The following is a 27,743-nucleotide window of genomic DNA, read 5'->3' as shown; positions in this document are numbered from 1 at the left end:
ATAAAGTAAGTTTGAGGCCTTGTTCACTGTGATTATATATATATATATATATATGGCAGTGAAGCATGAAAGATGAGGGCTTGGAGTCACAAAAGGATGACTTTGGTTCAAATCCAATTAACAGAGTCATCTCAGCAAGTTGCTTAACCTCTTTAAATCCCCAAGTGCCTCATCTGTAGAAGGGGAACAAAAATAGTTTCCATCTCATAGGAATCTGGGGGTGATGAAATTAATGAATGTTTGGAAAGTTCATAGCACTGTGCCTGGTACAGAGTACATATTCCTAATAATGTTGAATATCAGTTGTATGGTTGTGAAAATCCTTAGTATGTGTTGAAACCATAGTCTTCACAGAGCTGAAGAGAGATAGGATCATCAGGCCCATTATTTTAAAGGTGAAGAAACAGGCACCAAAGGGTTAAAAGACTCCTTCAGGTCACACTGGACCTTCCAGGTGGGAGTGCGGGGCTATCCAATGCTACTGGAAAGGATTATGTAGCCCAGACTCAGACCCACTCCCACACTGGTGTCTGTCCTCAGCCAGGCAGGAATGGAGGCCATCTTTCTTCACTAATCATGGTAGCCTGGCCAACATCTGAGCTGAGGAATCTTCTGCTAATGGCCCATTTACTGCCTGGAACTTGCTTAGGAATGCTGTGACTTCAGATCCCAGAGTTAAGAACCTGGTACTCTTTTCACTAATATAGCAGAGATAATTTTTGCTCTGCAACTCGGGGTCTAAAAAACATCACACTAATTTATTTCGCTAAACCTAGTGAAAATCTGACTATATCCTCACTCACAAAGGTGGTAGGGATTTACTCATTCTTCCTCTCCCCCAGCTCACACTGTACCTTAAGACGGGAAAGGGGTCTCCTATTTACCAATCCTGGTTGCCACTGAGATGCTCAGTGCCCAAGAACTGGAGATCCATTTGAAAATCAAAGACTCATCCCTCAGAGGCCAAACCCCAAGATCCTTTGCGGTGCCTAAGACACACCTCTTAGAACTTATTCCCCGCCCCCCCCACCCGTGTCCACATGACCCGGGTCAGATGTCTGGCGCCCTCTTGAGGCAGGGACAGTATGGGCTACTCTAATTACAGATGTCACTCCTTTCCTTCTGGAGTGCTTGTCTCCATCCCCCATTTCCAAACCTCAGAGCACTTCTCCGCCCTTTGAGGGTTCAGCTCTTTTCAAAATAAAGCTCCCTAACTCTGTGTAAGAGGCAAGGGGAACCCCAGACATTCAAGTCTCAAAATCCTGCTTGCCCTGAGGAAGAGCAAAAGGAAAATATTTCTCCTTTCTGAATCTTCTCCAGCCGCTGAAGGAAACTGAAAGGCAAATGTCCAGAAACCAGCCTGCCACGTTTCTTTTTTTCTTTTTTTGGAGTTAGACTCTTCAAAAAGTATTAAACTCAGGCTGAAAATGGAAACACTGTATTCTTTCATCAAGACTGCATGTTAGGGCTGGCTGATGGACCAACACTTTGCAAAGATCCTTTGATTCTCTGTGTCTTTGCAAGTAACTGCCTGAATTCTTGGTGGTAGAATCAGCTGCTCTTTGGAAAACAAACCATTATAGAATTCCAACTGGCAAAGCTTGCCATCCACCAGCTCCCAGGATTGCCACTGGTGAAACAAAGGATGTATTTCCTTCATATGTCCACTAACTTCCAGATAATTTAAGTTTGAATTTTATCTCATTCATCAAGTTTTCCAATGGCCTATGTCCTCGGCACTTATATTCTTCAAATAAAATTTTTCTTCCCTAAATTTTTATCCATTCTTAGTCTGGACCCCAAACATACAAGGTATAAGGCATAAAGAGATCCTGTGCCAGGACTAGCCCAGGCCATGAGGACAAAGTGAGAAGTAAACACATAAAGGCCTTCGTAGGGCTTATGCTTATGCAGTCAGGCCCTGTCCTAAACATTGACTCATTTCATCCTCCTAACAACCTTATTATCTTCACTTCCTAGGTGAGAAAACTGAGACACAGAGAGGTTAAGAAACTTGTCTAAGGCTACACAGCTAACAGGTGGCCAAGGCAAGATTCTGTGCTCTTAACACAGGGCTATGACTATAGATTGTGGTTAAATGTTAACAAGGAAATAAACAGGATAATAGTATGAAGGCTACCTGGTGGGGTAAGGTGCGTGGAGGGCACTTTCATTGTGTTGATTAGGAAAGGTTAGGGAGGAGGCAGCAGTGTTTGAGCTAAAACCTGACGATGACAAGAAGTCAGCTATACAAAGACTGGGGCCAGGAGGATGAGTGAATATTCCTGGCAGGAGGAACAAGAAATGCAGAAAAAAGCCAAGTGAAGAAAGAGTCTCTTAAGGCAGAAATGTGGCCTGGGGACGGGGAAAGCCTTGGGGGGTGGGGTGCAGGGAGAAGAACATGGGACAGGTGTGGAGAAGATGCTTTCAGGAGCCATGAGAAGCTGCTGACATGCTTAGTCACAGAGATTATGACACGATGTGAGTTGTTTCTGAAGTCACTGGCTGCTAGGTGACAAGGGATGAGTGAGAACCTGGAATAGAGGGGGCTTGGAAGAGGGTTATGCAGCTGAGGATGGAAGGTGACGTGGACCTTGGTGGGGTCAGGTTGCAAAAGATGAGGCTAGATGGAGCAGGAGGTCCTGATGCTCAGGACAATCTGGCCACCTGAAGAAGTGTTGACTTATTCCTAAGAGCCAGAGAAGCCCTGAACAGGTGGAAGCAAAGAAGTCCTATGAGCAGATCTGAGTTCTAGGAGAATGAGTCAAGCTGGTGTGGACAATGTCTTGGAAGGATAAGCTTGCAGTCCAGCCAGGAGGCTTCTGGAAAGGTGAGGGGGCTCAATGAGGCCGGGGCCCTAGTTATTCATTCAGCAAAGATGTAATGTCATCGGGCAGACAAGAGGCGGCTCTCAAGGAAATTTCCAGAGCCATTTACGAGGACAGGCTTGGTGATAACCTGAGTGTAAGGAATGAGAGAAAGGCAGGAGATAAAAGACCCCCATATCCCTGTTCTGGCATTTGGGGGGCAGAGGGAGGCTGTGCCAGAAGATGGGGAATCTGGAAAGAGGATTTGCCAAAGGGACAAGTTCAGTTCAGGACAAATTAACAATTCTATTGGCCAAGGTGGAAAATCAGCAGGTAGTTGTAGAAACAATCCAATGACTTTTTGAAGGATGGGAACTAAATACCCCAAGAGAAAGGTCTGAACACTATTACCCCTTCACTAGCTGGTGCAGTCAGAACAGATCAGCACTGGAAATGCTCTTCCAATGAAATAGCACTCCCTCTGAGCACTCCCTCAACTCCATCATGAAAGAATGGGGCTTTGCATTAAAACGTCCTTCAGGGACTCCCAAGGTACAGAAACCTCCCATCTAAACGTGGCTTCTCATGACTCAAATTCAGATAATTAAGTCAAGTTCCCCAGTCAAGAGTCTGTGATGACAACAGGTTGAAATAAGGTCATCCTTATCACAGGTGGTCATTCACCTTTTTCTCCAATACTAATTGTATACAGAAATTCCCTTCTGTTGACTGTGAGATATCCCGAACTGCCAGAAATTTTCACCAGAGATCTTTAGGGAAGACTACACCAATTGTGTCTAGAAAGGGTTCATTTTCAATCATTGGGAAGAAAGAATATGCAATGTTTCTTTTTTATTATGAATTTTTTAAGTCTTCACTCCTGCCAGTGTGAGGAAAATAATTGTGTTAGATCTAATCCTTCAACTATGGTGAAAGGGGAAGCCATTTCTCCCTTGAAGGATGGATGGATGGATGGATGGATGGATGAACGGATGAGACATGTTGGGATTTCAAGCGATGAGTGAGTTTTAGAGAAAGATTTACCCCTGAGACAAGCCGGCTTTCCCACCCACAGTAAGCTGGTGCTCCTGTCTGCCTCTCCCTTTATTTTATCAAACCGTGTTTTGACAATTCGTGGGGGAAAAATGTGTCTAGGGCAAATTGAGCTGCTGAAGCAATAAACATTTAGACACATAATGTGAATTGAGTTATTGTTCTTCGTAGGGATATTTCTCTGAGTTTGTTTCTCTTTTTTGGAAAGAGAACGTGTCAGCCTGTTTCCCTCCCCCAGGTCTCTTGAAATGGAAGTCTCCTTTCCCTGTAATTGTTGCGAATCCTTGACAATAGCTCCAAGACTAGGCTATCTCGCAGGAACTTCCATTTCCAAAGAGTTGAGGGAGGTAAAGACTCAAAACAATTGGACATGGAGGGGTAAGAGCTGCATCGTCAGCCCAGTTCAGCTCAGGTGGCCCCTCTCTGCGGCTCACAGGGTAGGAGAGGGACTCCCGCGGTGGCTTTGGTGGGTTTTGGCTGGGGGTCGGGGTGGAATCCTCCGTTTCGAAATCCCTGCTCTGCTTCCTCTCCACGCCTGACCCCGCACAGCCTCTAGCGGTTAGCAGGCGCGTTCGGGACCTAACTTTGTCCTGACTGCGTGTGCGGCGGCGAGGGAACGCGAGGCTTGGCCGGCTCCGGGCGCCCCCGGCTCCCGCGGCGTGGAAGGGGCCCGGCCGCGCCGGGCGCGCGGGGAGCGGCCGCTCATTGTTGTCCGGGAGCGGGCGGCGCGCCGAGTCGCGCGCCGGGCCGCGCGGGAGCCGCCGGAGCCCGCCTTCCGCACCGCCCCGCGGCCGCCCGGCCTCCCGCGGCCCGCCTGCCCTTGCCGGCCGCGCCGGGGCCCGTGCGCAGGGCGGGGGAAGCGGAGCGGGGGGCGCCGGGGGCGTGGCGCGGGGCGGGGAGGCGGGCAGGGCGCCCCGCAGCATGCGGCGGGCCGGGCGCGGGTGGGGGGCGGGCCGGCGGCGGTGCGCCCTGGCGCGCGGCCAGGCTCGGCGTGAGCGGCGCGAGCGGGCGATGGGCTGACGGCGGACCCGCGGCGGGGCGGCGGCGGGGCCGGGGCGGTGGCGGTGGGGGCGGCGGCGGCGGCGGCGGCGGGGGCGCGCCGGGACCCGGCGGGGCTGCTGCGGGCGCCGTGGAGGAGGCGGAGGCGCCGGGCGCTGATGCTGCCTGCTAGGCCACGGGCCTGCGCACCCCAGGGCGAATGGGACGCCGGTTTCGGTGGATCGGCCGCTGCAAACCTCAAGTTCCTCGGCTCCTAGCGAAGCGCAACAAATAAAAAGGTAATGTGTCTTTGTTTCCCAGCCGCGACTGCTGGGAGGAGGTTGATTATGCGCACTTGTGTGTCCATTTTTAAATGCTGGGCCGGTGAAAGGGACATGACTCTTCTTTACTGGAAGCGTAGAGTATTTAATGTCGCGGATATGACATTTTTTCATTGCAAACCCCACGTGCGGCACCTACTACACTCCCTTCTGCTACCCGTCCCCTCCCCCCATACACTTTCTCTGGCATCTCAACCTCACACTGTCTGAATTTACCCGGGGAGAAAGGAAACGACATTACAGAAAGCAGCCCTGGGTGGTAATTTTTTTTTTTTTTAAGAAAAGCCATTTTTATGAAAGTGACAGGAGAGTCCTGTCCTTTGCGTGCCTGAGGGTGGCAGGAAGCAGACAGACGATCCTGCTAAAATATACCGCTCTTTTACACTCCAAATGGCTGCAGCAAGTTTGATGCATTGAGAAAGGGGGAGGAGGAGAACAGGAGGAAACCTTCTTTAGTACGTGGTCATTTGAAAATGACCAAATGCGTTGCATCTGTGTTGCAGACAGATGCCCAAACGTTTGTGCCTATTGCCTTTAGAGAAGATGAATCAGTCCTGCACTTTGAAAGCTGTGTGCGCCGCCCCTGTGTAATCAGGAACCCGGTGCTTTTCTCCAATACCTTGTGAGCGAAGTAACCGCTCAGTAGATTCAATCAAATTCTGCAAAATTTCCGAGGGATGGCCGTTCTAATAATAGCGCTGGCGGTGGTTTCCTAATAGACACCCTCATTCTGAATGATGTAGCCCTGCCCGGCTGCCTGCCGGAAGCTCAGCTTGCTGAGCTGGGCGATCCAATGCGGGCAAAGGACTCCCTGACCCCACCGTGAATGGATGAGACTCTTTCTCCCCTATGAATGGAACATCCCAACAGAGGCTGCCGCCGCTGCTTTGGCGTCTTGCAGTTTGAATCTGCACAGCTTCGCGTGAAAGGAATTCTCAGAACACCTGAGACAGGCACATTTCTAAATCGGAGCTCTTCACTGCTGGCCGCCTGTTCAGTAGCCGGGGGAGGGGGGCGGCTACCAGTGTATTTTTAGACACCTGGTCAGACTGACTTGATCTGCGTTTACCTGACCAGGTTTTGAGCAGCTGCTTAGACATCCCTCCTGGCTCTGCATCCCCTAAGTCTCATCCTTTTCCAAAAGCGGGAGTGCCAGGTGTGGGAAAGCACCAGCCAGAGAGCCCGGAGCAAACTTCTGACTTCATCCAGGGAAGCCACTCCCAGCCCTGGGGAATCGGACGCAGAAATCTCTACCTTACATTTACTGGAACTTAGCTGTGTATGCCATCTTGAAAATAATGGACCAAAGTGTGGGGGCTAGGGTGGAGGAGGGAGGACACATTTCACTGTTTTGTTTCTGGTCTTTTCACTGCTCCATGTTCATTCATCGCATTTGACCCCATTTCTCTGGAGTCTGACTTGGACAAGGCCAGAGAGCCAAACCCTTAAATCAGCAGAAACTGGATTTTGATTCTCAAAGTGTCACTTAGCTTCTGCAACCCATAGTATCAGGGGCTGAGTCCCTTCTGTTGGCTGAGGGAACCATTCTGCTGCAAATGAAATCTGGATTTATTTAAGGCACAACAGGAATGAGGGTCATGCAGCAAATAGATTGGAATCCATTTGGTGCTGAGAGGTTAAATAGCCACAGTTAATGTAATTGGAAGCAATATTTGGACTTGCTTTGAAATCGATACTATATTGTCCTGCCAATGAATAGAATGTTGCCTCCTGATAACTTGGAATGAAGTTTTTCACTTGATGTGCAAAGTTGTGTGGGTAGAAGTAACCTTTTAGGAGAAAAAAATAGATTAAAGTCTTCTTGTATTAAAGGGAGGCACTGTTAGTAGAAATGAAGATCAGAGAATCCCTCCACCCTCTTTTGTTCTGACCAAGTGTGATCTGCTGCTGCTGTTGCTGTATTCTCTTTGGCACTTGTCTTGAACTAATTTTATTAATAAGACTTGTTATTTATGGCATAGGGCCTCTTGGTGATTTGTAGATGCTGTTGCCAAGTCCCCTGGGAGCCTGGCAGGTGGCTAGTGCCATTAGCATTATCTTGTCGTTGGGGAAACTGAGACCTCTTGAGGTTCGGTGAGTCACCGATTTCATAATCCCGAGAAGAGCATCCCAGATGTGTAGAGTGCTCAGTTTTATTGGAACAGCAAAGTCACAGGCTGAGGTCAGAGAACAAGCCAAGAACAATGAGTCCTTGCTTGGGTTCTGGAACTTGGGAGAAGGCTCTGTCGATTAGTCGATATGCCAGTGTTTGTGCAGGAAGGGGCTGTAGAATCAACTTTGATGAGTTGAGGAAAAAGTGTGATGGGTTTGTGATGGGAAAGGTAGCGAAGAGAATGAAGGTCCAAAAATCTTATGTGAGGGGACCTGCTGGGCACCTGTGTGCTTCAGTAAGTGTGGGATGGAGCGAGACCTCCTCCACAGATCTCTACTAACTTTACTGCATATGTGTACCACTTGTGTTCACATCATTGCTCTGTGTGTGTGTGTGTGTGTATGTAAGACACAGTTCTACTCACACGCCATATGCTTCTCTGTTACAAGGGTTGCGTTTAGCCTGACATTCTGAATGAACAAGTGATTTCAAATCTAAAGCTTTGTTCTTTGATAAATACTTCTCTTTTAAAAAAGAAGGAACAGTGCAGCTTCTGGAGAATTTCTAGTTTAATATGTCAAAACAAGAAGTAAACATGCTCACGGTTAAAGAACTCTTGAAGTTATTTCAATCCACTCTTCCCACAGTATCAGAATGGATAAGTCCAGATCCAGTGCTGACTTCCATTTACATCTTTTATTTTCTAGATGCCGCCTGACATATCAATAAAATGTGTGACAGAAGTTCTCTGTTTAGGTTTACTCATAGTGAAAATCCCAGCACCTCCATTAGAAATGATTTCTGAGACCTCACAGGAGCATAAGCTTTGGGATAAAGATCTTCCCTTGGTCATTTGACCTAAATTCCCCAAAACTCTAGTCTCCTTGAGCCAAGGTCCCTCAGGCCCACATCCCCTCCTTCCCTCCACAGGACATGGGGCGGTCTCTTTACTCCACCTTCCCGCTTCTGCTTCTTTGCTGCCCATTTCTCTCTGAAATGTGATGAAAGCAACAAAAGGCGATACTGGAGTTGAAGTGAGAAAAGGAGTAAGAGGGACCATTCCATCAGTTGCATGGGATACACAGATACTTGAACTTGCCCTACAGTGAGCAGAAGCAGGCTGTAAAGCATCTGGACAAAGTGGCTACTGTTGGGGTGTGGTGGGATCTAAGTCTTTTACCTTGTGTTCATTCGAGCCCTAATTAGACTCTGGTACTTCCATAGCATTTCCCTTCGTTGTTTTTCCCAAGATGTCTCATCTGAAAAGCTGGTACAGTAACTTTTGGAGCTCTGGGCTTCAGGGTCCCCACTGCACACACAGGCCTGCTGGTTTCACTACCGTGTCCTGCAAGAAGTTTTCTGAATCAGCATAAATCCAGCTTATCCAAAATTCTCTCCATAGCAGTTTCCTCTGGTTCCCCAAATCCATCAGCTCCCACCTTTTCCTGTGTCCCAAGGGATCAGCATGTCTTTCTCTTTTAAGGAATAATTTAGACACACCCTTACATTTATGGCAGTCGGTTCCACTCCTAGAAGCATCACCTTAAAAATAATCAGTCATTATGCCTCTCGTCCTCTCACAGAAGGTGATCAGAGCCGTTGCTCCTACTTAGTGAATCGCATTAATCCTTATTTGGGGCCTAGTGAGTGTGTGTGTGAGTGCGTGTATGTGTATCCAGTTCTTTAACCCACTGAGCCATCCAGGCGCCCCTGTGTATTCAGTTCTTAACCGTATCAGTGGAAGTTGGGTAATTACTGACAAGAATAAAGACCATGATTATTGGAAGGAATATGAAGAATATAAGGAATCTGGTTCAGCTTAGTGGCCTTATTACTACCAAATAAGAATCAAGGAAAATAACCAAATAAAAATCAAGGCTGGTGGCCTCAGTCAGAACACAGGCATAGCTAACTCTAATTCACACGTGGAGCATCTAGATCTAGGTTGTTAAGCTAGATTCTATGGTCTGTGCTGGTTTCTGTTTTTTGTTTTGTTTTGTTTTGTTTTAAACTTGGAGCCCGGGCTATTCCATGATGTAGCACAAGAAGAAATTAGTTGTCCATGGTCGAGAGTATCTGTACATGCACACCCTTACCCCTAAACTCTGACGATGTCTACCTGGGTCTTCTGGTCTCCCTCTTACTAGCAATTACTTACCAGCCCATGGTTACTGCATACTTCCTGTTCACTTAACGTTCATTGCATTGAACTCCCTGATCGTGAGGGGCACGTGGTAGATCCTCCTGGAATAAGTCAGTCATTGAGTGACTTTATCATACCTTGCTCCCACATGGATATAATTAGGCATCTTTAGAACACCCCGTGGCCTAAAGTAAAATGTACCCTGTGAGGTCATCTTGTGGGTACCTTGTGTTAGCCTATATTGTGGTGTGGCCTTGCCAACCTTAGGGCCAGAAATCTTGGTACAGACCAAAAACTCTAAACCTTTTAACAATAATTTTCATTTCAAATTAGCCAAAAGCTAAGCCCTCCCCCCCCCAGACTTAAGGCGATAGCTCTACAGTTTCCACGAAGACTAGCCTTTTCTTCTCATGATTCAGTCTTCTTTGCAGGGCTTTTCCCTTTCTTTGTCCTTGCTGTACGAAGAATGCATGAAAAAAAAAGGCGTGTAATGGGGAATTAGATTGATAATGCATGACAGCGAATGGAAATGATGATCAGAGTGTTGTCAGGCTGTGCCCCATTCATAACCATAAAATGCACAATTACACTCTCACCACACGCCTGTGAACAAGTGTGTAGATGTGACAAACCCAAACTAGGAAACCGAATAGTGTGGAGCCATCTGGAGCTGCGTGCAGTGTACCTATACACTGAGCTGGGGAATGCAGTGCTGGCTTACCCATTCCTCTGCTCCCACTGGCTGCCCCCAATAGATATCAGATACTCATTTCTCTGTCTCAGAGAGAGAGCAGAAGAGAGGGGAGGGTGAGGACAAGAACCAGATTGGAGCTGAACACAATGGAGAGTAGTGTTCGGCGTTCTCAATCCCCTTTTATTGGGATGGTCCAGTGTTTTGTAACAGAGTAACTACAGAGTGACCAGTAGCACAGATGTAGCCTGCAGGTCTTGGCCGGAGGACAGAGGCCTCAAACCCAGCAGGGTAACGGGGGCTGACGTCACATCGAATGTTCCGTGCAGGCTGTGAACTAGGCACAGATGGAATTTGGGGACTATCAGTCAAGTCAAAGATTTCAGATAGTTGGAGTTCTAGGAATGAGAAGGGATATGCAGACCATGTTAACAGTTGAAAAGAACCTCACAGATGCTCAGGGCCCTCGCCAAGGCCTCAGTTACAGCACCAAGACTGGAGTCCCCATCGCCTGGCAAGGACTTAGACGGGGCATGCAAGTATGGTGGACAGAGAGTGAACCATAGTATCATCTAGTGTGGCTTTGATTCCCGGTTTTGCCTCTTGCTAGCTCTGAGGCCTTGGATGAATGACTGAACCACTGAATCTCTCAGAGCTTCCATTTTTTCATTGACAAGAGACATTACATTCGGAGGAGCCAGTGAAACACTATCTGTGAAACACCTGGCACAAAAACATGAGAGACTTAGAATAAGTGATTTTTGTCTTTGCATCCCCACCCTCACCACCACCCCCCCAACCCACCACAGCATGACTTGGTTACATCACCGGAAGGCTCAGCAAGGTACTTGAGAGCACACAGTGGAGTGTGAGAAGGCCACTGGCCCTGGAAGTACGACTCGAGTAAGTGGTACCTCCTCCCTCCCCCAGTCCTTTCAGCCACCAGTGTGTTTTCTGTGTCTGTGGATTCGCCTGTCCTGAACCTTTCGTATCAGTAGACTCATACAATAGGTGACCTTATAGTCTGGCTTCTTGCACACAGCATCGTGTTTTCAAGGTGAAGCCATGTTGTAGTTTTTGGCAGTATGTCTTTCCTTTTTATGGTTGAATAATATTCTGTCATTGTGGGTACAGCGCCTTCTGTGTATCCATTCAGCTGCTGACAGACATTTGGGTTGATGCCACCTTTTGACTGTTGAATAGTGTTCCTAGGAATATTGGTGGACAAGTGTTTGTTTGAACAACTCTTCTCAGCTCTTCACATACAGACATAGGAGTGGAATTTCTTTTTTTTTTTCTTATTTCATTTTTTTAAAATTTTATCATGTTAGATGAGAAGGTTGTGTTTTGTGGGTACACTATTTGCTTTTGGGATAATGAAAACATTTTAGAAATGAAAGTGATGGTTGTACACCTCTGCGAGTACTGAGTGCCACTGAATTGTACACTTTGTTTAAAATGGTGACTTTTATGTTACAAGAACTCTACCTCAATAAAACAAATAATACTTAAATATCAAATAATATCAAATTTACATTCTTTAAAATAGAACAAATTGTCTTTTCTTGGGGAAAAAAAAAAGTAAATGGTACCTCCTCACCTACAGTCCTGAGACACGTTTTGTAAAGAGAAGGCAGCATAAGGGAACAGCTGCTGGCTCTGAGACCATGTGTCCTCTGGCCTCCCAGAAAGACTTCTGCAGGCAAAGGCATCACCCTAGCGATCCTCTCCTATTCGGATGGTAAAGACTTGTTGGCATCCCTCCACATCCGTGAGACTCCAGTGAGTCCTGGAACATTAATATGGGGAGGGTTGTTTGGGGTGGCAAGGGAGGAAAATAAGAGAGATGATTTTGCTTTTGCACTGAAAAGCAGGGGGAGAATTTGAATTCTTCCGTTTTCAAAAATGGTAAGAAAAATAATCCTAGAATCAAAACCAGAATTATAGAGGTTTTGTCAATCAGTGGTAATGCCATCTTTTTCTTTACAACAGAGGCAAAAATCCAGTCACACTATGTACCGTTCTTTGATTTCTTCCCGTTCGTTGCCATTATTAGGCGAATTTTCAGCTTCTATTTACTTATGTTTCAGTCAAGTAACTACTGCAGAGTTAGTAGCAAAAATAAGCCTAGAACCTGAGTGTCCTAAATGTTTGTGGGAGTTTTTTTTATCATTGCACCCACTGCCTGACAACTCCGAAAATATTGAGTTTCTCCGTAGCAGGAGCAGTCAACATATCAATTTGCATAATATTCATCAGAAATTATTTAAGCACTTAATAACCTTCTTGGTGTTAGATAAAATAAATCAGAATGATATGTGGTCCATCTTCTGGAGGCAGATTAAACAGGCAAAAGAATAAGAGCATGAAATAAGTATAAAAACAGGGAAAGTATTTCTAGAACATGATAGCCATGTGCAGGACCAGGATATATTTTAGGTGAACCCTCAGGGACAGCTTTTACGAATAGTTCTCCTGGACAGGGTGGAGTGAGTGTTTTTCTGGAGAAAATATAATCTTGGATTTGTTTGTGGTTCTTTCTTTCTTGTGGAAAATGTGGTTTCTTTGTCCTTGCACAATGTGGTTTGTCCACCCCCCTGTTTTTAAGGTTGTAACTTAGTACATAGAGATTTTACACTGTTTAGATACAGAGATCTAGAACTTCCAACTTGGAAAGATATCCAGATACTCAAAGAATAACATCCAAAAACAAAAACACCACAGGTTTGTTTTTTGTTTGTTTTGGCTTTTTGTGTGTCTTTTTGTTGTTGCTCTATAGCTAGATTCTTCTTTCCCTCTTGCCAACAGAACTGACCACACTTTTAGGGAACTGACAAAACCCAACAGAAAAAAAATCCCATAATCTCTTAGTTTTAGATCTTGTTTTCGGTTTTACACTGGAAATGGAAAGAAGTCAGTATGTAAGGACACGGTGCTTATCTGCATGGGAGACAGGTGGGAGCGAGGACGCTTGGGTTCCTGCAGTTTCCCGGGTGAGCCGGAGGAGAGCGAGCATGAGGACAGAGCACAGTACGCGCTCCCGCCCTTCTCTCCAGCCCCTCACCCAGGGAGGGTGGCTCGCCCGTCAGACGGGCTTTGAAATGGCCAGTTCTCCATTTGGCTATTTATCAGTTTTCTCCCAGCGTGACCCCTCAGAGGAACACCCTGTGACAGTAGTCCCGAGTTAGCAAAGGCGGTGGCGAGTGTCACCTCTGACTACTTCGACCAGTGGTGGTTTGACGACCTCTGTTCCTCCTCCTCCTGGGCTCAACCACCATTGTCCTGTGATCAGTGAGTCACTCGCCTGCCGTGCTCTTCCTCCCGGCTGCATGACTAGTGTTAAGCTCTTCAAGCCTTTGCAATAAATTTCTCTAACACCTTGCTCCTGTGTTTCCTTCCCAAACTCCTTCCGGGGGGGGGGGGGGTGCCCACTCTTAGTTGAGCACCTCCCCATTCTTTCCTGGGTGCTTATAAGATCATTGCAGCTTCCCACCTTCCCATCTTCCTGTCTCACACATGCACAAACACATCCTCTCCTCAGCCTCGTTGCCCCCCTCCTGCCCTCATTTCCTATAATCCACAGGACTTCATACAGACTAGAGGGACCCACCACGACCTGGCAGCTCATTTCTTTTCTTAGACCAACTTTCACGCACTGTGTCAGTCTGTCTGGGCTACTGTGAAATTGCGTAGGCTGGGGGGCTTGTAAACGACAGATGATTACTTCTCAGAGTTCTGGAGGCAGGGGAGTGTCTGGTGAGGACCTGCGTCCTGGTTCATAGATGGCTGTCTTCACACTTGTCCTCACAAGGCAGAAGCAAGGAGGGAGCTTTCTGAGCTCTCTTTCATAAGGGCATGAATCCCATCACAAGGGCTCCCACCATGACCTCATCACCTCCCGGAGGCCGCCCCTCAGGAAACCATCACTTGCAGGTTAGGACTTAACACATGGCTCTCTTTGGCAGGGGGAGGGGTGCTGAGGGCAGCAGCACCAGTGTGTAGTCTCTCATACACAGCCACACACCCCCTTGCCTTTCCCCAAACACACTTGGCCTTTTCTAGACGTCAGCCTCTTGCAAACACTCAGCCTGGGAATCTGGCAACCCCCCCCATCCCTCCTGTGCTGGGGACATCCCTGCTCATTGTTAAATTCAGACCTCCGATGATGATACCTTCTCAGGTTCCTCCAAGCAGAGCTGCTCTCCCTCCCTTACTCTCCCAAAGTGACCTCATGGCGCCTGGCTCTGGGTTTGATCTCCTGAATTGGAATGACCTGTTTATGTAGGATTTCCACCTTTCTAAGAAAGGACTGTGTCTTACTAATCTTTGATTCTGCAGCACCTATTCTTATGTCTGGCATTTGGTGGATTCTCAAAAATATAACTGAGTATTTATTTGTCACATCTTGTGGTTTCCCATTTCCTTGCTTGTTTGCAGATAGCTAGAATGAGTTTTTCCCTGCGTAAGCCTGGTGTCCTTACCCATCTGTCAGCTCTTCTCTCTCTGCTTTTCAGCCAGGATTTCTGTCTCTGGATGTGTCTGTGTCAGAGGGCCAGAGAGTAAGGATGGTACAACACAGCTGTCATCCTTTATGTGAGGCTGGTCTTGCAAACCGCGGCAGGGGGGCAGGAAGTACCTTCATTCAGCCAATCCATTGTTGGGTCAGTCATTCAATACACACTTAATGGTGGGCCTCTTATGTCCCAGGAATGTATCTGTGAACACCAACTGATAAAAAGTCTTGCCCTCAGGGAGCTTGCAGGCCAAGAGGAAGAGGCAGACAGCAAACATAGTCAGTTTCATGGTGCATTAGACGGTGGCAAATGCTCTGAGGAAAAATAAAGCAGAGATCAGAACGTCTGGCAAGGTTGCCATCTTAAATACAAGATCAGAAGGGACACTATGCAAAGGTGATATTTGAGCAGAGCTTTGAAGGATGTGAAGACATGAGCCATGGGAGTGTGTGGGGAGACATTCCAGGCAGATGAAGGAGCTCCTCAAAGGCCCTGGGAGGGAAGAGTGATGGGGAGGGAGGAGTAAGGAGCCGAGTGTGGAAGAGCAGACTGAGAGGGCGTGTAGAGGTGGGAGTCCTGTGGGCCCTGAAGCAACCACTGGGAGAGGAGGGAGCAGTTGGAGAGTACGGATCTGGGAAGCACCGTGGCCCCCCTTGGGCTGCACAGGGATGGTTTGGGTGCTGTGTGGGGACCAGACCGTGAGGCCAGGAGGTGCCGGGGGGGGGCATTGCAAGAATTGGGCCAGTGATAAAGTGATGATGAAGTGTTCAGGATCTGGATGTTTTAGAGAGAACCACTGAGGTTTTCTGGTGTCTTGGGTGTGGGTTGTGAGATGAAGAGAGAAGTCCCCCAGCTGGGAGCCACAGAACAGAACATGGTGATGGACTGGCCATTACCTGAGAGGGGAAAACTGTGGGTGGAGGTGGTTTAGGGGAGAAGACAGATCAGCAACTCTGTTTGGCAAACGCGGAACCTGAGATCCTGACACAGAGCCAAATGCAGATGTTGAGCGGGCAGGTTTAGACAGAATCACACACAAGCGGGGGAAAGGAGGAATTCAGGGTGGAGATGCAAAGTGGGGCTTAGCCATCAAGAGAGGATGCAGAAAAATGTAAGGCCTCAGCCCTGAGCATGACAACATCTGGGGGGCACTGTAAGCACCCAACTTCAAAGAGAAAAGGATATAAGATATAATGAAGTGGGGCACCTGTGTGGCTCAGTGGGTTAAGCATCTGCCTTCCGCCCAGGTCATGATCTCAGGGTCCTGGGATCGAGCCCTGCATGGGGCTTCCTGCTCAGCGACGAGTCTGCTTCTCCCTCTGCCCCACCCCCACTTGTGTGGGGCTCTCTCTCTCAGATGAATAAAATCTTTAAAAAAAATAAAGAAATGAAGTACTTCTTGAAACGTGAAAAACTCTGTTGAGATGTCCCACTGCAGATGGACCTCCCATATCCTCCTGAGGGCCTGTCTCTCTTTGGATACGTGAAAAGAATATCTCAACCTTCATACTTGAATCAGATTTGTTGCTGGGTCATCGGCATACAATAAACTGCATATATTTGAAGAATCTTATTTGATCAGTTTTGACCCGTGTCCATACCATGAAGCCATCACCACCATCAGGAACTGTCACTCCGTCCTTTCAATCAGTGAGTGATACGTCCTGAGACTCTGGTGTGTTTAAAGCTGCCAGGTGGTAGGGAGGATCTAGTTTGTAACCACTACCCCTGCCCCCTCTATTTCTGATGCAGCATCCTGGCTTCCCCTACACAGTTCTCTCTCCTAAGGGCTCTGCTGGCATTACACTTAAGTTTGGTGTCCACCGAGTTTGGAATACCATGTGTAAACCATTTCACACCGGTGCTCCTGGTGAAATCAGGAAAGAGGAAAGATTAGGAACCCTGCCATCCTATAGTCAGTGCTGATACAGGCAAAAACCCGTTCCTCGTTCCTCCTTCCACAGAGGCAGCCCAAACAGCAGGCTCAGCTTCATCTTTATTTCTGTGTGTCGTCAACACAATAATTACCTCCTGCCGAAAGCTCTGAGAAATTGTTCTGTGTCCGATTAGAATTTTTGATTTGACTCGCAGATACAACAGAACATCTTTACTTCTGTAACTGCTCACTGATGATATGCCCCGGATATTTTTAGATCTGCCATTTGCCAAACGGTCATTGTGTTTGAAGGCACTGCTTTATTTCCTGTGACAGCTTTTCCACTGAGAGGCTTGTGAACTGTGCGTGGAGGGGGGAGGACCCTCTTTGGTTTTGGTATCCTCTCCCTTCCTCCTCTGCCCAGCACTCTCCTCCATTTCCCTTCCTTACCCAGCCTCATGCCCATCCCCATTTTTAAGTAGTATTCGGGAAGAAATGGAACAGCTCTAGAAACCTGTCCTATGCATGGTGCTGTGGTAGCAGCATCAGGAACCCCATGAGCAGGTCCCCAGAACAGTCTGGGGTGGTTCATGGGGCAGCCACCCAGTATAGAAACCTCCGACAAGATGAACAGAGGAAGGGAGCCACCACGTGCAGCTCGTGCAAGTGTGGTGAGTCCCTGCCAGGACTCTCCAGCAGAATCCTTTCCAGAGAACTCTAGTTCTGTAAATCTCCGGACAGCAGCCTCCAGCCCAGATGGACTGCCCCCCATACAGATGTCAAAGGTAGCTGGAGAAACTGCCCTTAATGTAAGCACTTCCGTTTCCTAAGCTCTCCCTACACCCCTTCATAGGGGCATTTGACCAGGGAGGACGAGGCCTTGGGGCTGTTTCCTGGGCTGGGAGCGCCCCGTGGGACTGTGCTTTCCAGGCAGAATCATCCATGGTCTTCAGATGCGCTTTGCTGGGAATTTGGTCTCATTTAAGCATGAATCTCAAAAGGGTCAGCTGTCGGGCTGGAATGCTTCCTTCCAAACCTGGAGGACTCGGCATCTGAGCTCAGGGCCCCTGGACTCAGGCCTGAGAGGCACAAGTGGCGGCTTCGTTTCCCATGTAGGTTCCGTGGAAGTAGGTGAGCCATGTATTAGGCGACCTTCTCTGCCTGTGCTTCAAGAGTCTCCTAAGAATAGAATCATACTAGCTTGCAGATGGTCTTGGATACTCTTTTCTGCCCCCTACCACATCCCCGGGGATAGACTATATGGCAGGATACCCCAGCTACCAGTGATGGAAGATTGACAGCAATGCTACTCATTTGTCATGTGGTCCTCTAGCTACATACCCTGTGTGGGGATATGTTCCTACAGAATAGGTAAATTAAAAACATATCTCATTGAATGCAACTTAAGCTGTATAGTACCTAGATTTTGGAGTTGTCCCCGAAATGGTATATAATAATATATGTTACTTGAATATATATTTATTAATTCATGTAAAAATACATATTGTGAGTGCCTGTTATTGCAGTCAAGTCATTGTTTCTCTTTTTAAATTTTTTATTTTTTTAAGTTACTCTGTTTTATTCACGTATATATAATATCATTTTAACATTAACTAAATACTTTCAGTGAAAATGGGAAAACCTATTTCTTCATAAGACCCATAGTTGTAACAGTGTGATCTCATCCCACTAATCACAATATAAGCAAAAACTGAAAAAATTTTCATTTAAAATGACCGATTGAATTAGACATTGGAGCTAAAGAGGCATATTGATGTTACCAAGAAAATGTCATTGAGGTTCTTGGTTTTCAAATCCATGAATACCAAACCAGTAACAGATGCATAAAACCAACCATTCCACAGCATTATACTTTAAGTAGAGGACATTTGCTTACATATTTATATGAAGGAATTTAGTAGGAAAAAAGGTAGAATAATGTGTTGGTGCCTACCCATCTACAGCGTGATTTTTAAAAAAACTCTTCTGAAGCAGGAAATGGATGTTGGGAACATTTGGTCATCAAATGTAATATTGTAACAGGAGCATTAGAAGTAAACACATACGTTATTAAAATGAAAAATTTTTTTTGAATTCTTTTTTGTGGCCGTGCACATATATCCATAACATACCTTAGAGTGTGTCTGTCCCACTGGAGTTCAATAACCCTTTTTTACACTGTCCCTGGCCAAAGGTCTTCTGGCTCCTTCCTGATCACATGCAGTGACGAGGGGGCAACCCATTACGTTTTGAACAATGATGCTTGTTGGGAAGTTCTCCCCGCTGTTGAATTCACATGTGTCTTCTGGAACTTCTGCTCTTTGATTCCGTTTCTGCCCACCAAAGCAAAGTTCTCCCTCTTCATTAAATTATTAAATGTAATAATCAGATTAGCATAAAATCGTTAAGTTGGCCAGTCCCCACATCCAGGCATCCCCCGTTGGATTTATACCTGTTACTCTTTGGAATCAGTAATCACTTCCCTTCTTCCTCACTCACATATCTTGACATGGGCAATAGATTGTATAGACTTAGCCTACCTCTAGAGCCTTTGCCGTTTCGGCTGGTGTGCAGTTTTCCTCTCAGTCCTGAGAAGACCTGGTTTCCAGATTTTTACCCAATCTGATTACTCTTCTTTGCCTTGCTCCACTTTCTTTCATTTCCTGTGTAAAATATGGGCCCAGAACGAACGCAGATTTCCAGAAATGGTTTAACCATGGTGGAGTGTGGGAGGCTGCTTAATTCCATTATTCAGGAAGTTATGCTTCTAGCATGTGAACTAAGAATAGAGCCCCAAACTATAAATAATCTGATCCCAGCTGTTAAATTTTGAAGCTACCATCTGAACCTCCCTGTGAACTATACATTTGGTCAGCACACGTTCTTCATTTGTTATAAGTCACAGGGGGTCACGCAGATACTAAGAAAGACAGCTTATATTTAGTATTTCCATACAGTTTTCCAAGTGCGTGTGTAGCTTCTTAGATACTGAGCTTCAATACTTGCACTTAAAACCCTCTTTCCAAACTCCCCTTATGTCTGTATCATTTAGGATGAAATTGGTTTGAAAATGATGTTCTGGGATGCCTGGGTGGCTCAGTTGGCTAAGCATCTAGCTTTCTGGCTCAGGTCATGCTCCCAGGGTCCTGGGATGGAGCGGCATCAGGTTCTGTGCCCAGCAGGAAGTTTGCTTCTCCCTCTCCTTCTGCCCCTCCCTCCGCTCATGCTCTCTGTCTCCTCTCAAATAAATAAAATTTAAAAAAAGAAGATGATGATGATGTTCCATATCTCCTTATTATTTCGACAGTGAATGTACCACCCTCAAGCTATTGAATATATGGCCTTCTTATCATCATAATTGGGGTTCTCTAGCTGGTTTTCTCACTGCTCCTGGTCTACCCACCACTCTCTGCTCACACCTCTTCTCCATAATCCATGTTTCCAGAACATGCCCAGCTCCCACCCATCCCAGACCTCCTTACATCAGGCTGCCTCTGCCAGATGTCCTGTTGTTCATAGACCACTTCTAGTCCCCCAGGTGTGAGTTATGGTCTCTCCTACCCTCTGCCCAGAATATCTCACCCTCCCTTTTGTCACACAGATTACCCTGTAATGACCTGTTAACTTCGGTATCTCCTCTGTGGGTATAGAAGCTCATTAAATATAGGAACAAAATCATGTTCATCATTATATATCTAATAAGATGCCCTGCACATAATACTATACTGTAAACCCTTGCTGAATGAACCCAGACTCTGGCAGACATTATTGTATATAACCCTCTAACCTCTCCCCACCCTTATTACATTAGGATGGGTTGGTCACTAGATTACTTACTCTCTAGAGTACGGGAGACAGAGATACATCTCTTCTTTAGAAGAGAAATTACCCAGCCAGAGGAACTTTTTAGCCATTTGCAGTGTAATTTAATTCCTGTAGGGTATTAGTAACCTGAGAATTAGTTTGTAATTATATACTAATGAAATAATTTTATCTTTAATACATTAACCCCTCATTGTAGTTGTTATCACCCTCCCCCCAAAATTTGCAGTTGCCTTTTTCTTTTTGTTCAGGGTGTTTGTGAAATAAAATTCCTTCTTTTTTTTTTTAAGATTTTATTTATTTGACAGAGATCACAAGTAGGCAGAGAGGCAGGCAGAGAGGCAGGAAGGGAAACAGGCTCCCCACTGAGCAGAGAGCCTGATGTGGGGCTCGATCCCAGGAACCCCGGGATCATGACCTGAGCCAAAGGCAGAGGCTTAACCCACTGAGCCACCCAGGTGCCCCAAATTACTTTTTTTTTAATGGAAATATTTTTAAGGAGGACCAGTGTCCACATTTTCCCCTTTGGGCTCATCCATTGCTTTCATGCTTAGAAAGCCCTAAGAAATAATTACCTATTTTTTAAAAGATTTTATTTATTCATTTGACAGAAAGAGAGAGCGCAAGCGCATGATCACAAGCAGGGGAAGGAGCAGAGGGAGAGGGAGAAGCAAACTCCCTGCTGAGTGGGGAGCCTGATGCGGGACTTGATCCCATGACCCCAAGATCATGACCTGAGCCGAAGGCAGATGTTTAACTGACTGAGCCACCCAGGGGCCCCAGTAATTACCTATTTTTAATATTCACTTTATGAACCCTGGGAGGAATTTATTTGGGGGAAGGAGGTGCAGTTAGTTTATTTTGTAGTAGCTAGCCCGCCATTTCCCTTCTTTCTTCAGAAGATTGACACCAACCCAGAACTGAGTAGTTCAGTGGTTCCTCTTTCAACAAAAATTGATTGGCCCCAGATAATGAAAACATTCCTTTCCTCTCTTGTCTTGCTTGAGCCTGTCTTTAAAGGTTCTTTGATTGTTCTTAAACTTCCCTTATTTTGCATGATAGCTTTGGTTTTCCAGCTCTGTCCCTGTCAGTCTGTGACGCACTGAAAACATTTATCATATTGGTACAGAATATGTATAACATACTGTGCACCGTGAACACATTGCATGTATTCTACCAAAAGCTTGTCTCCTTTGGGAGTTCTCTGTGCAAATAACTCTGTGTACTTTGGATATCTCACTCTTCGCTCTCTCATTCAATTTTATTTTTGTTGGGTTATGAAATTTTTACCTGTAAAGTCTCCATCTCATAAAAACAATATTCCTTAAGGTCCATAGAGTCAACTTTTTCATTTCTTTTCCTAGACTTTAAAAAAACTGTTTCCCATGTATCTGGGGTCCTTGTATGACTATACCGTCCGTCCTCCTACTATAAAAATTCCAAGTACAGTCATCAAACCAAAGAAGAGTAAATATTTACCTTTTCCTTTGGAAGAAGCATCTTCCTTCCACCCCACGGCTCTGCCACTAAGATACTAAGTCTAAAACTCCACACGGCCAAGAACATATGTCATTTTCTTGCATCTGTCCTTACTTCCAGGAGCACAGTGGGATGTTAGCTGGGTATGTAAGTTCTTGTTGTTTCTTTGCCTGTTATGTTTTATTGGGGTTTATACCTCACTCAGCCACCTTTAAAGCCTGTCTGCATGGACACCTGTGCTGTGAACAGTGTGTGAGTAAGAATAACACCCTGAACCTGCCCAGAGAAACAGGTGCAAAAGCTTCAATCTCTTCCACTGATCTTGCGGACTGTGGTCTGCCAGAGCCCGCTGCCCAGCCAGCATTGACCCACATGTCATGTGCTGACTTTCCTCAGCCTCCTTTCTGCAGCCTACTCCGTGTTCCTCATATCAGCTCTCTGTTGGTGATGCCTGGCTCAGCCAGCATGACTCTGGGAGCTGCTGTGGCTGGGGAGAAGGACTGGCTGGCCAGGGCCCCTATCAAGGTGAGATGCCCCCCCTGTGGATGGCCAGGCCCCCACAGAGCCCTGCTCCATGAAATCCTGGCGCTTGCTCAGGGCAGGTGACTGCCACCCAGATGAAGCCTGTCCACACCGGTCCTCCCACCTGCCCTGCCACATAGCCAGAAGTCTTGTGTGAGTGGGCAGAAAGCCTCAGCCTCACCTGGGGCCATCCCGGAATTGGGGGGAGTGGAGGGAGAGGTACACCGTCTGCTGCCTTTCTGACACTCCTGCTCAGAGGAGCCTTGAATTCCTGGACTGGAAACTTCTAAAGGTAAATACTGATTGAGAGCCTGCTGTGCACCAAGCAGAGAGCCCACTCTTTCCCTGCATTAACCTAGTTCTTCCTCACAAGGCAGTGCTGTGATTGTCCCCGTGCCATAGACCAGGGAATAAGGCCTGATTGGGTATTTCACATGCTCTCCTCCTCCCTCTGAGAGGCTGAAGTCTCTCCGTGTCTTCAGAGACTCAGCTGCAGACGTAGAGAGTGTGGGTGGCAGAAGGCCACAGGTGTGTGTGTGGGGGGAGGGGATGGTCATATGCGGAGATAAAGGAGAGCCTGTCTACAGAAGGTGCCCTAGCAGAACCCAAGTGGGGCCATCCAGTTACTGCTCTCTAGGCATCTAGCTAGTTGGAAGGAGGTGCAGAAAGCTCCGTGCCTTCCAGAACCCTGGACACTTCATGCACATGGGTCACGGCAGTGAGCTTCCTGCTCTGCTCCCGGGGTTGGTGCACAGGCAGCCTGCAGAGTCCATGTGTTTGGATCTCCTGGGGCCCGAGTCCTCCTGACCGTGTCCTCAGAATGGTTGGCCTCAGACAGAGGACAGTGATGGCCTGTCCCACGGTGGCCCTGGGTGGCACCGACTCCACCTTGTCTTTCCACATCTGCAACAGACCTGTCCCACCTCCACATCAACAGCTTGCCCTCAAATGGTAAGGTCTTGTAGGAAGGTGGGAAGAACACCCTTCCTCCCTTCCTCCTCCACAGCTTAGCACTGACACCGATCCCCTCTGCCCTGGGATCACAAAGCTCATCACTGGGGGTCCCTGGCTGTCCTCGCCACTCACCTGTCTGCGTCCATTCCTCGTCCTCTAGACGTTAGGCCCAGAAACTGTTAGTGTTTCTTGACCCTCTGCCCTGTAGTAACATCTGGAAAGACTAAGACGGATTGTCCTCCAGGACCTGTGGCTTGATCATGCATGGCAGTAGTCTTCTGGGAGGCAGGGTCCACCCCAGAGCAGTGTCCCTGCGCAGCCCCCGAGCCCTGAGTGTACCCATGACACCACGACTTCTCTCCCTGCATTATCGGAGGAAGCGCCGGTTTCTTGTGCGGAAGGCAGAAGCGGGATCTGAGCAACCATGGCCCTAAAACATGTTTTCCAAAGATCCTCTGGTAAAGCTCTAGCCCTGCTTGTGACCTCATCAGATGCAAACTCGGGGGAGGTTGAGCTTTGGGGAATGCAAGGCTTTTTCACCTTTTATAATCCATCAAATTGCCTCATGAATTTGTTTCTAATGGAGCCACTCACTTAATCACCTTCCTCTGGGTTTGATAAGTCACAACTGTAGTCAGCAGCCAAGAGCATCAAGGACATGCCTGTGTGTCCTTCCCTTAAATCCAGGAGATTTGTGGTAAGAGACAGAGATGAAACAATCTGCAAAGGACATAGGGCAAAATAGGGACAAGGTCATTCTCTCTGAATTGGACCTCTGGTGTGTAGCACCATGTGTCTCCTTCCCCAGTTGTGTTATTTTAATATGATGTCACTTAAAGACAAAAAAGGTAGGCTTGAATATGGGGATAATTATAATAAAAGTGGGCAAAATACCTTTAACCTTTAAAGGGGAGGCAGAGTCTCCCCATACCTGTTAAAATGTTATAATATATCGCTTCTTGGCCTTTTGGCTAAGATCAAGTGTAAAATGTTATAATATTACATTTTAATAGTTTATTCTGTCTGGCATCTCATCCAAGTTAGGTGTGAACAGCAGCAAATGGATGGGCATTTTCAGTAAATTTTAATTTGCCCGAAGTCCTTTCTGTGTATTTACTGTGAGTTGCATTTCTTGAGAACACTGTGCGCATGTCACATTCATTCATCTCCTGGATGTGATAGCTTTATGATTATTGAGATGTCATGAGCCTGTGACTTTCTGGTACCTTCGCTGGGTCGTTGGGCCTTCGTTAGTGTGAGAGGAAACCAGAGTGGAGAGAGGAATGTCAGTCACATGTTGAGGTGACCCTGAGAGCAGACGCTCTAACAGTGAGTTGCACTGGGAAGTTGTAGTCATGTTTCTGGAATTTCCTTCTGAGCCGCAGAAGGGCCCAGGTCAAAGGGCGGATTGTGAGGTGCTGCTGTAGCACATCCGCCCGTACAGCTGCCTTGGGCTGCCCCGCGGTTTCATGGACCAGTCCAGGAGGGGAAGCTTGTCTCTGTGTTGTCTGGACCTTGGCTTGGAGGCTTTTGAAATCCGAATTTTCTATCTGATGGTAGAATTTTAAAAGATAGGATTTCAGGCCTGGGAGGGGGGAGTATTAATAACTTTTCTAAATAAAGCATGTTTTGGAAATTTTAATCCTTCCCTTTATACAATCCTGGTGAGGCTTTAATATTTTTTACTTTGTTGTCTCAGAAAGTTACTGTCTCCAAAATGGATGAGTCACAGCACAGTGCCTTACTGTGCACAGAGACACACCAAGTGGGTGTGTTCAAAGCTGGGTTCAAAGCTCTGTTTGCGGTTTGTGAACATTGCCTCCCCTCCCAGTGTCCACCCTGCCCTCACCCTACTCCCCGGTGCCTCAGGGATAACCGTCTCCATGTAAATGTGCCTTGGGAAATATTTTGTAGGTTTTTATTTTTGAAAGCCACGTGCATTGCTAAGCTTGGAATCGGTGCCCCTATAGTCATTTGTACAACTGCACTAGATTTCAACGAAAATGTCATCCATAGTGGAACTAGGTGTGTGTACCATAGTGTGTAACTTACTTGGCAAAGGGCAAGTAACAGGAGAGGGAGGTATCAAAGCAGTGGCTCAGAGAAAGGTAGAGAGAGAGAAAGAGAGGAAGAGCAGGAGGAAGAGACAGGGAGAGTGCAGGAGAGGTGCTCTGTAGAGAAAAGGGTGATAATACAAAGCATATTAAAAATGGGATTTGCTTAGTTTTGAATTTGAAGAGAAAATGTTCCTAATAAAACATGTTTGCATGTGCTGAACTTGGTAGCCTGCCCTTCTCCATGTAAAGCATCTGAAAATCCCCATGGTTGGGGGGGGGGGCATTTGTCATTGCTAGTTAGTTATTATTTGTTTTTTACTAATGACTTGGAGGGGGGACTCCCTTGCCACATTTGGACAGTGGTTCCTTCCACCAACAGGAAGATTTCAGGATAGTGGAGAAGGATGCCCTCAGACACAGATATTTATAAATGTTCCCCCTTTTCAGGTTCTGTCCTCTCTGAGCAACTTCTGATCTCAGTTGGCTTCCCATTAATTCCACCTGCGGAGAGAGAATGTGTCAGACCTTTCGTCTCCAGTATTTTGACCCTGTGTGACAGTTGTAATTCTTAGTTGTATACCAATTAATCTGATTTGATACGTTAAAAACATAGGCAATTTAGAACAAGTTTATTGGTAACAAAGCTTCTCAGGATCCATTTCCTACAGGTGACCAACCTCAAACACTGTCATTCATTTTTCTAGATAAAGTTTCTTTTTTACATTTTTTTAACTGGGAAGAAAAAAAAAAACAACGAAAGCTTTTAGTAGTATTGAGGTGGGATGGGAGGGAACTATGCCTACTTCCTTAGCACATCAACTATTTTATTTTTGCCTCCCAATTCCAGTCCAAGTGCACGATAATTTTATTGGCTGCCTCAATAGGACACGTAGCAATTCATATTCTGGTATGCTCCCGTAAGCTAGTAGCAGAAATGCATTTCTCTGTTTATCAATAGTTTTCCTGATTCAGTGTGCCTCTTAACAGCAAAGTTGGGTCAATGGGGTGGACACCTCACTTCCAGAGTAACACTTTGCCATATATTCCTTGAAAATCACAGAACCTTTAGCAGGCCTCTGCTTGGTATGGAATTGTATTTGTAGCAAAATGATTTATGCTGGAGTGGTCGCCAGCTGACATCTACAAGAAGCCTTGTTCTCCAAAAGGCTTTCCTCTGGGGGGGGGGGTGCCAACGCTGCAATTGTGCCTCAGCAGCTGAAAATGAAAACAAGCAAAGCCGTATTATTTTACAATTGTTAGCATTCAAAAGAAAATTTCAATATGCCTGAAAAGCCAGACAAAGCTACAGATGTCCACTCTTTCCCAGTCCACACCCAGAATGGTAAACCTTTTCTGAACTGATGAGAACAGGATACTCCAGTCTTCTTTCAGTATGGAAGGACAGACTGCCCTTCCCCCCAACCCCGCTTGGAGGAAAAAAAAAACCAAAAAAACAAAACCACAGCAGTGCCGTCCAACAAAAGGCGTACGTTCAAAAACACGATGATTCAAAGTTGAGTCTCTGTTTGGACGCCCTGCTCTGGGCTGCCCCCCACCTTTTTTTTTCCCAGGGACATTTTGCCTTCCCAAAGGAAAGCAGCTTAGAAATTCCCTGTTCAAATAGGGAACGTGCTTAGAAATAAATTCCCCGGGACTGAAAATCGAGGCTTTTTGGAAGAGAAGAGTAAACTTGGAAAACTTTGAGTAGATGTTAACATCTTGATGTATAGCTAATTCCTTCAACTGCTGAGCAGAAAAGGTGAGATTATTTAATGGAATGAGGATTTTATTTTGTTGAAAATTTTCAAAATATGAAATTTATTTTGTTGAAAATGAGAGCCTCACAGTAAACTCTGAGGTATGGGGTATGAACTCAAAGTCATGTCAAGTCATGTCATGTGTTGTGTGCTTTGAAATATTTTGGGAAAATGATATACTACCTCTTTATCATTGCAATTAAAACGTCATTTGACCCAGTAATATCTTGGCAGTACCAATTTCCCTTTGTTTTTGCCAAGTTTATTAGAATGTGGTTAAGGAAGTCAAGAACGTGTTTATATCCTTAACCTTTTACAATAAAGGAAGCTCAAAACTTTGTGTTCTAAAGACGCTGAGGACCAGCAGCATTTAAAAAAAAAAATTCTCCTCTTTCCCTGCCCTTCAGAGACTTTTCTAAAACCTGTAATAAATGTCTCTAAAGGAATTTCAAAGTAATGCTGGATGGTTATAGCACTTTTCTTCCTTGAACTTCCACTGTGGTAACCTTGGGTGCCTTCAAGAACTGACTGCTGGAAATTTGTACCTTTTAAACTTTGGACCCGTTTCACCAGTTTCCCTCAGCCCCCTGACCCTCCAGCTCTGGCAACTTACCAGTCCGGGCTCTGTATCTACGA

The 27,743-nt window shown here is 46.3% G+C and overlaps 1 protein-coding gene across 2 annotated transcripts in view; it reads left to right on the top strand.

Annotated features, from left to right (window-relative positions):
- The window catches only part of FRMD4A (FERM domain containing 4A), a 465,015-nt gene that overhangs the window by 244,436 nt on the left and 192,836 nt on the right, over positions 1–27,743 (top strand). The window contains exon 1 of one of the 2 annotated variants that reach the window (XM_080810511.1): positions 4,974–5,137. The exons of the other annotated variant lie outside the window; for it this stretch is intronic. The gene's annotated coding sequence lies outside the window, so the exon portion shown is untranslated. Of the gene's footprint in view, positions 1–4,973; positions 5,138–27,743 lie in introns of those variants that run through there. 2 annotated transcript variants of the gene reach the window in all.

Source organism: Martes martes (assembly GCF_963455335.1).
Source record: "Martes martes genome assembly, chromosome: 8".
Taxonomy (NCBI): Eukaryota; Metazoa; Chordata; class Mammalia; order Carnivora; family Mustelidae; genus Martes; species Martes martes.
Note: the sequence above shows the minus strand (reverse complement) of the source record. Positions and strands in the feature narration are given on the sequence as shown.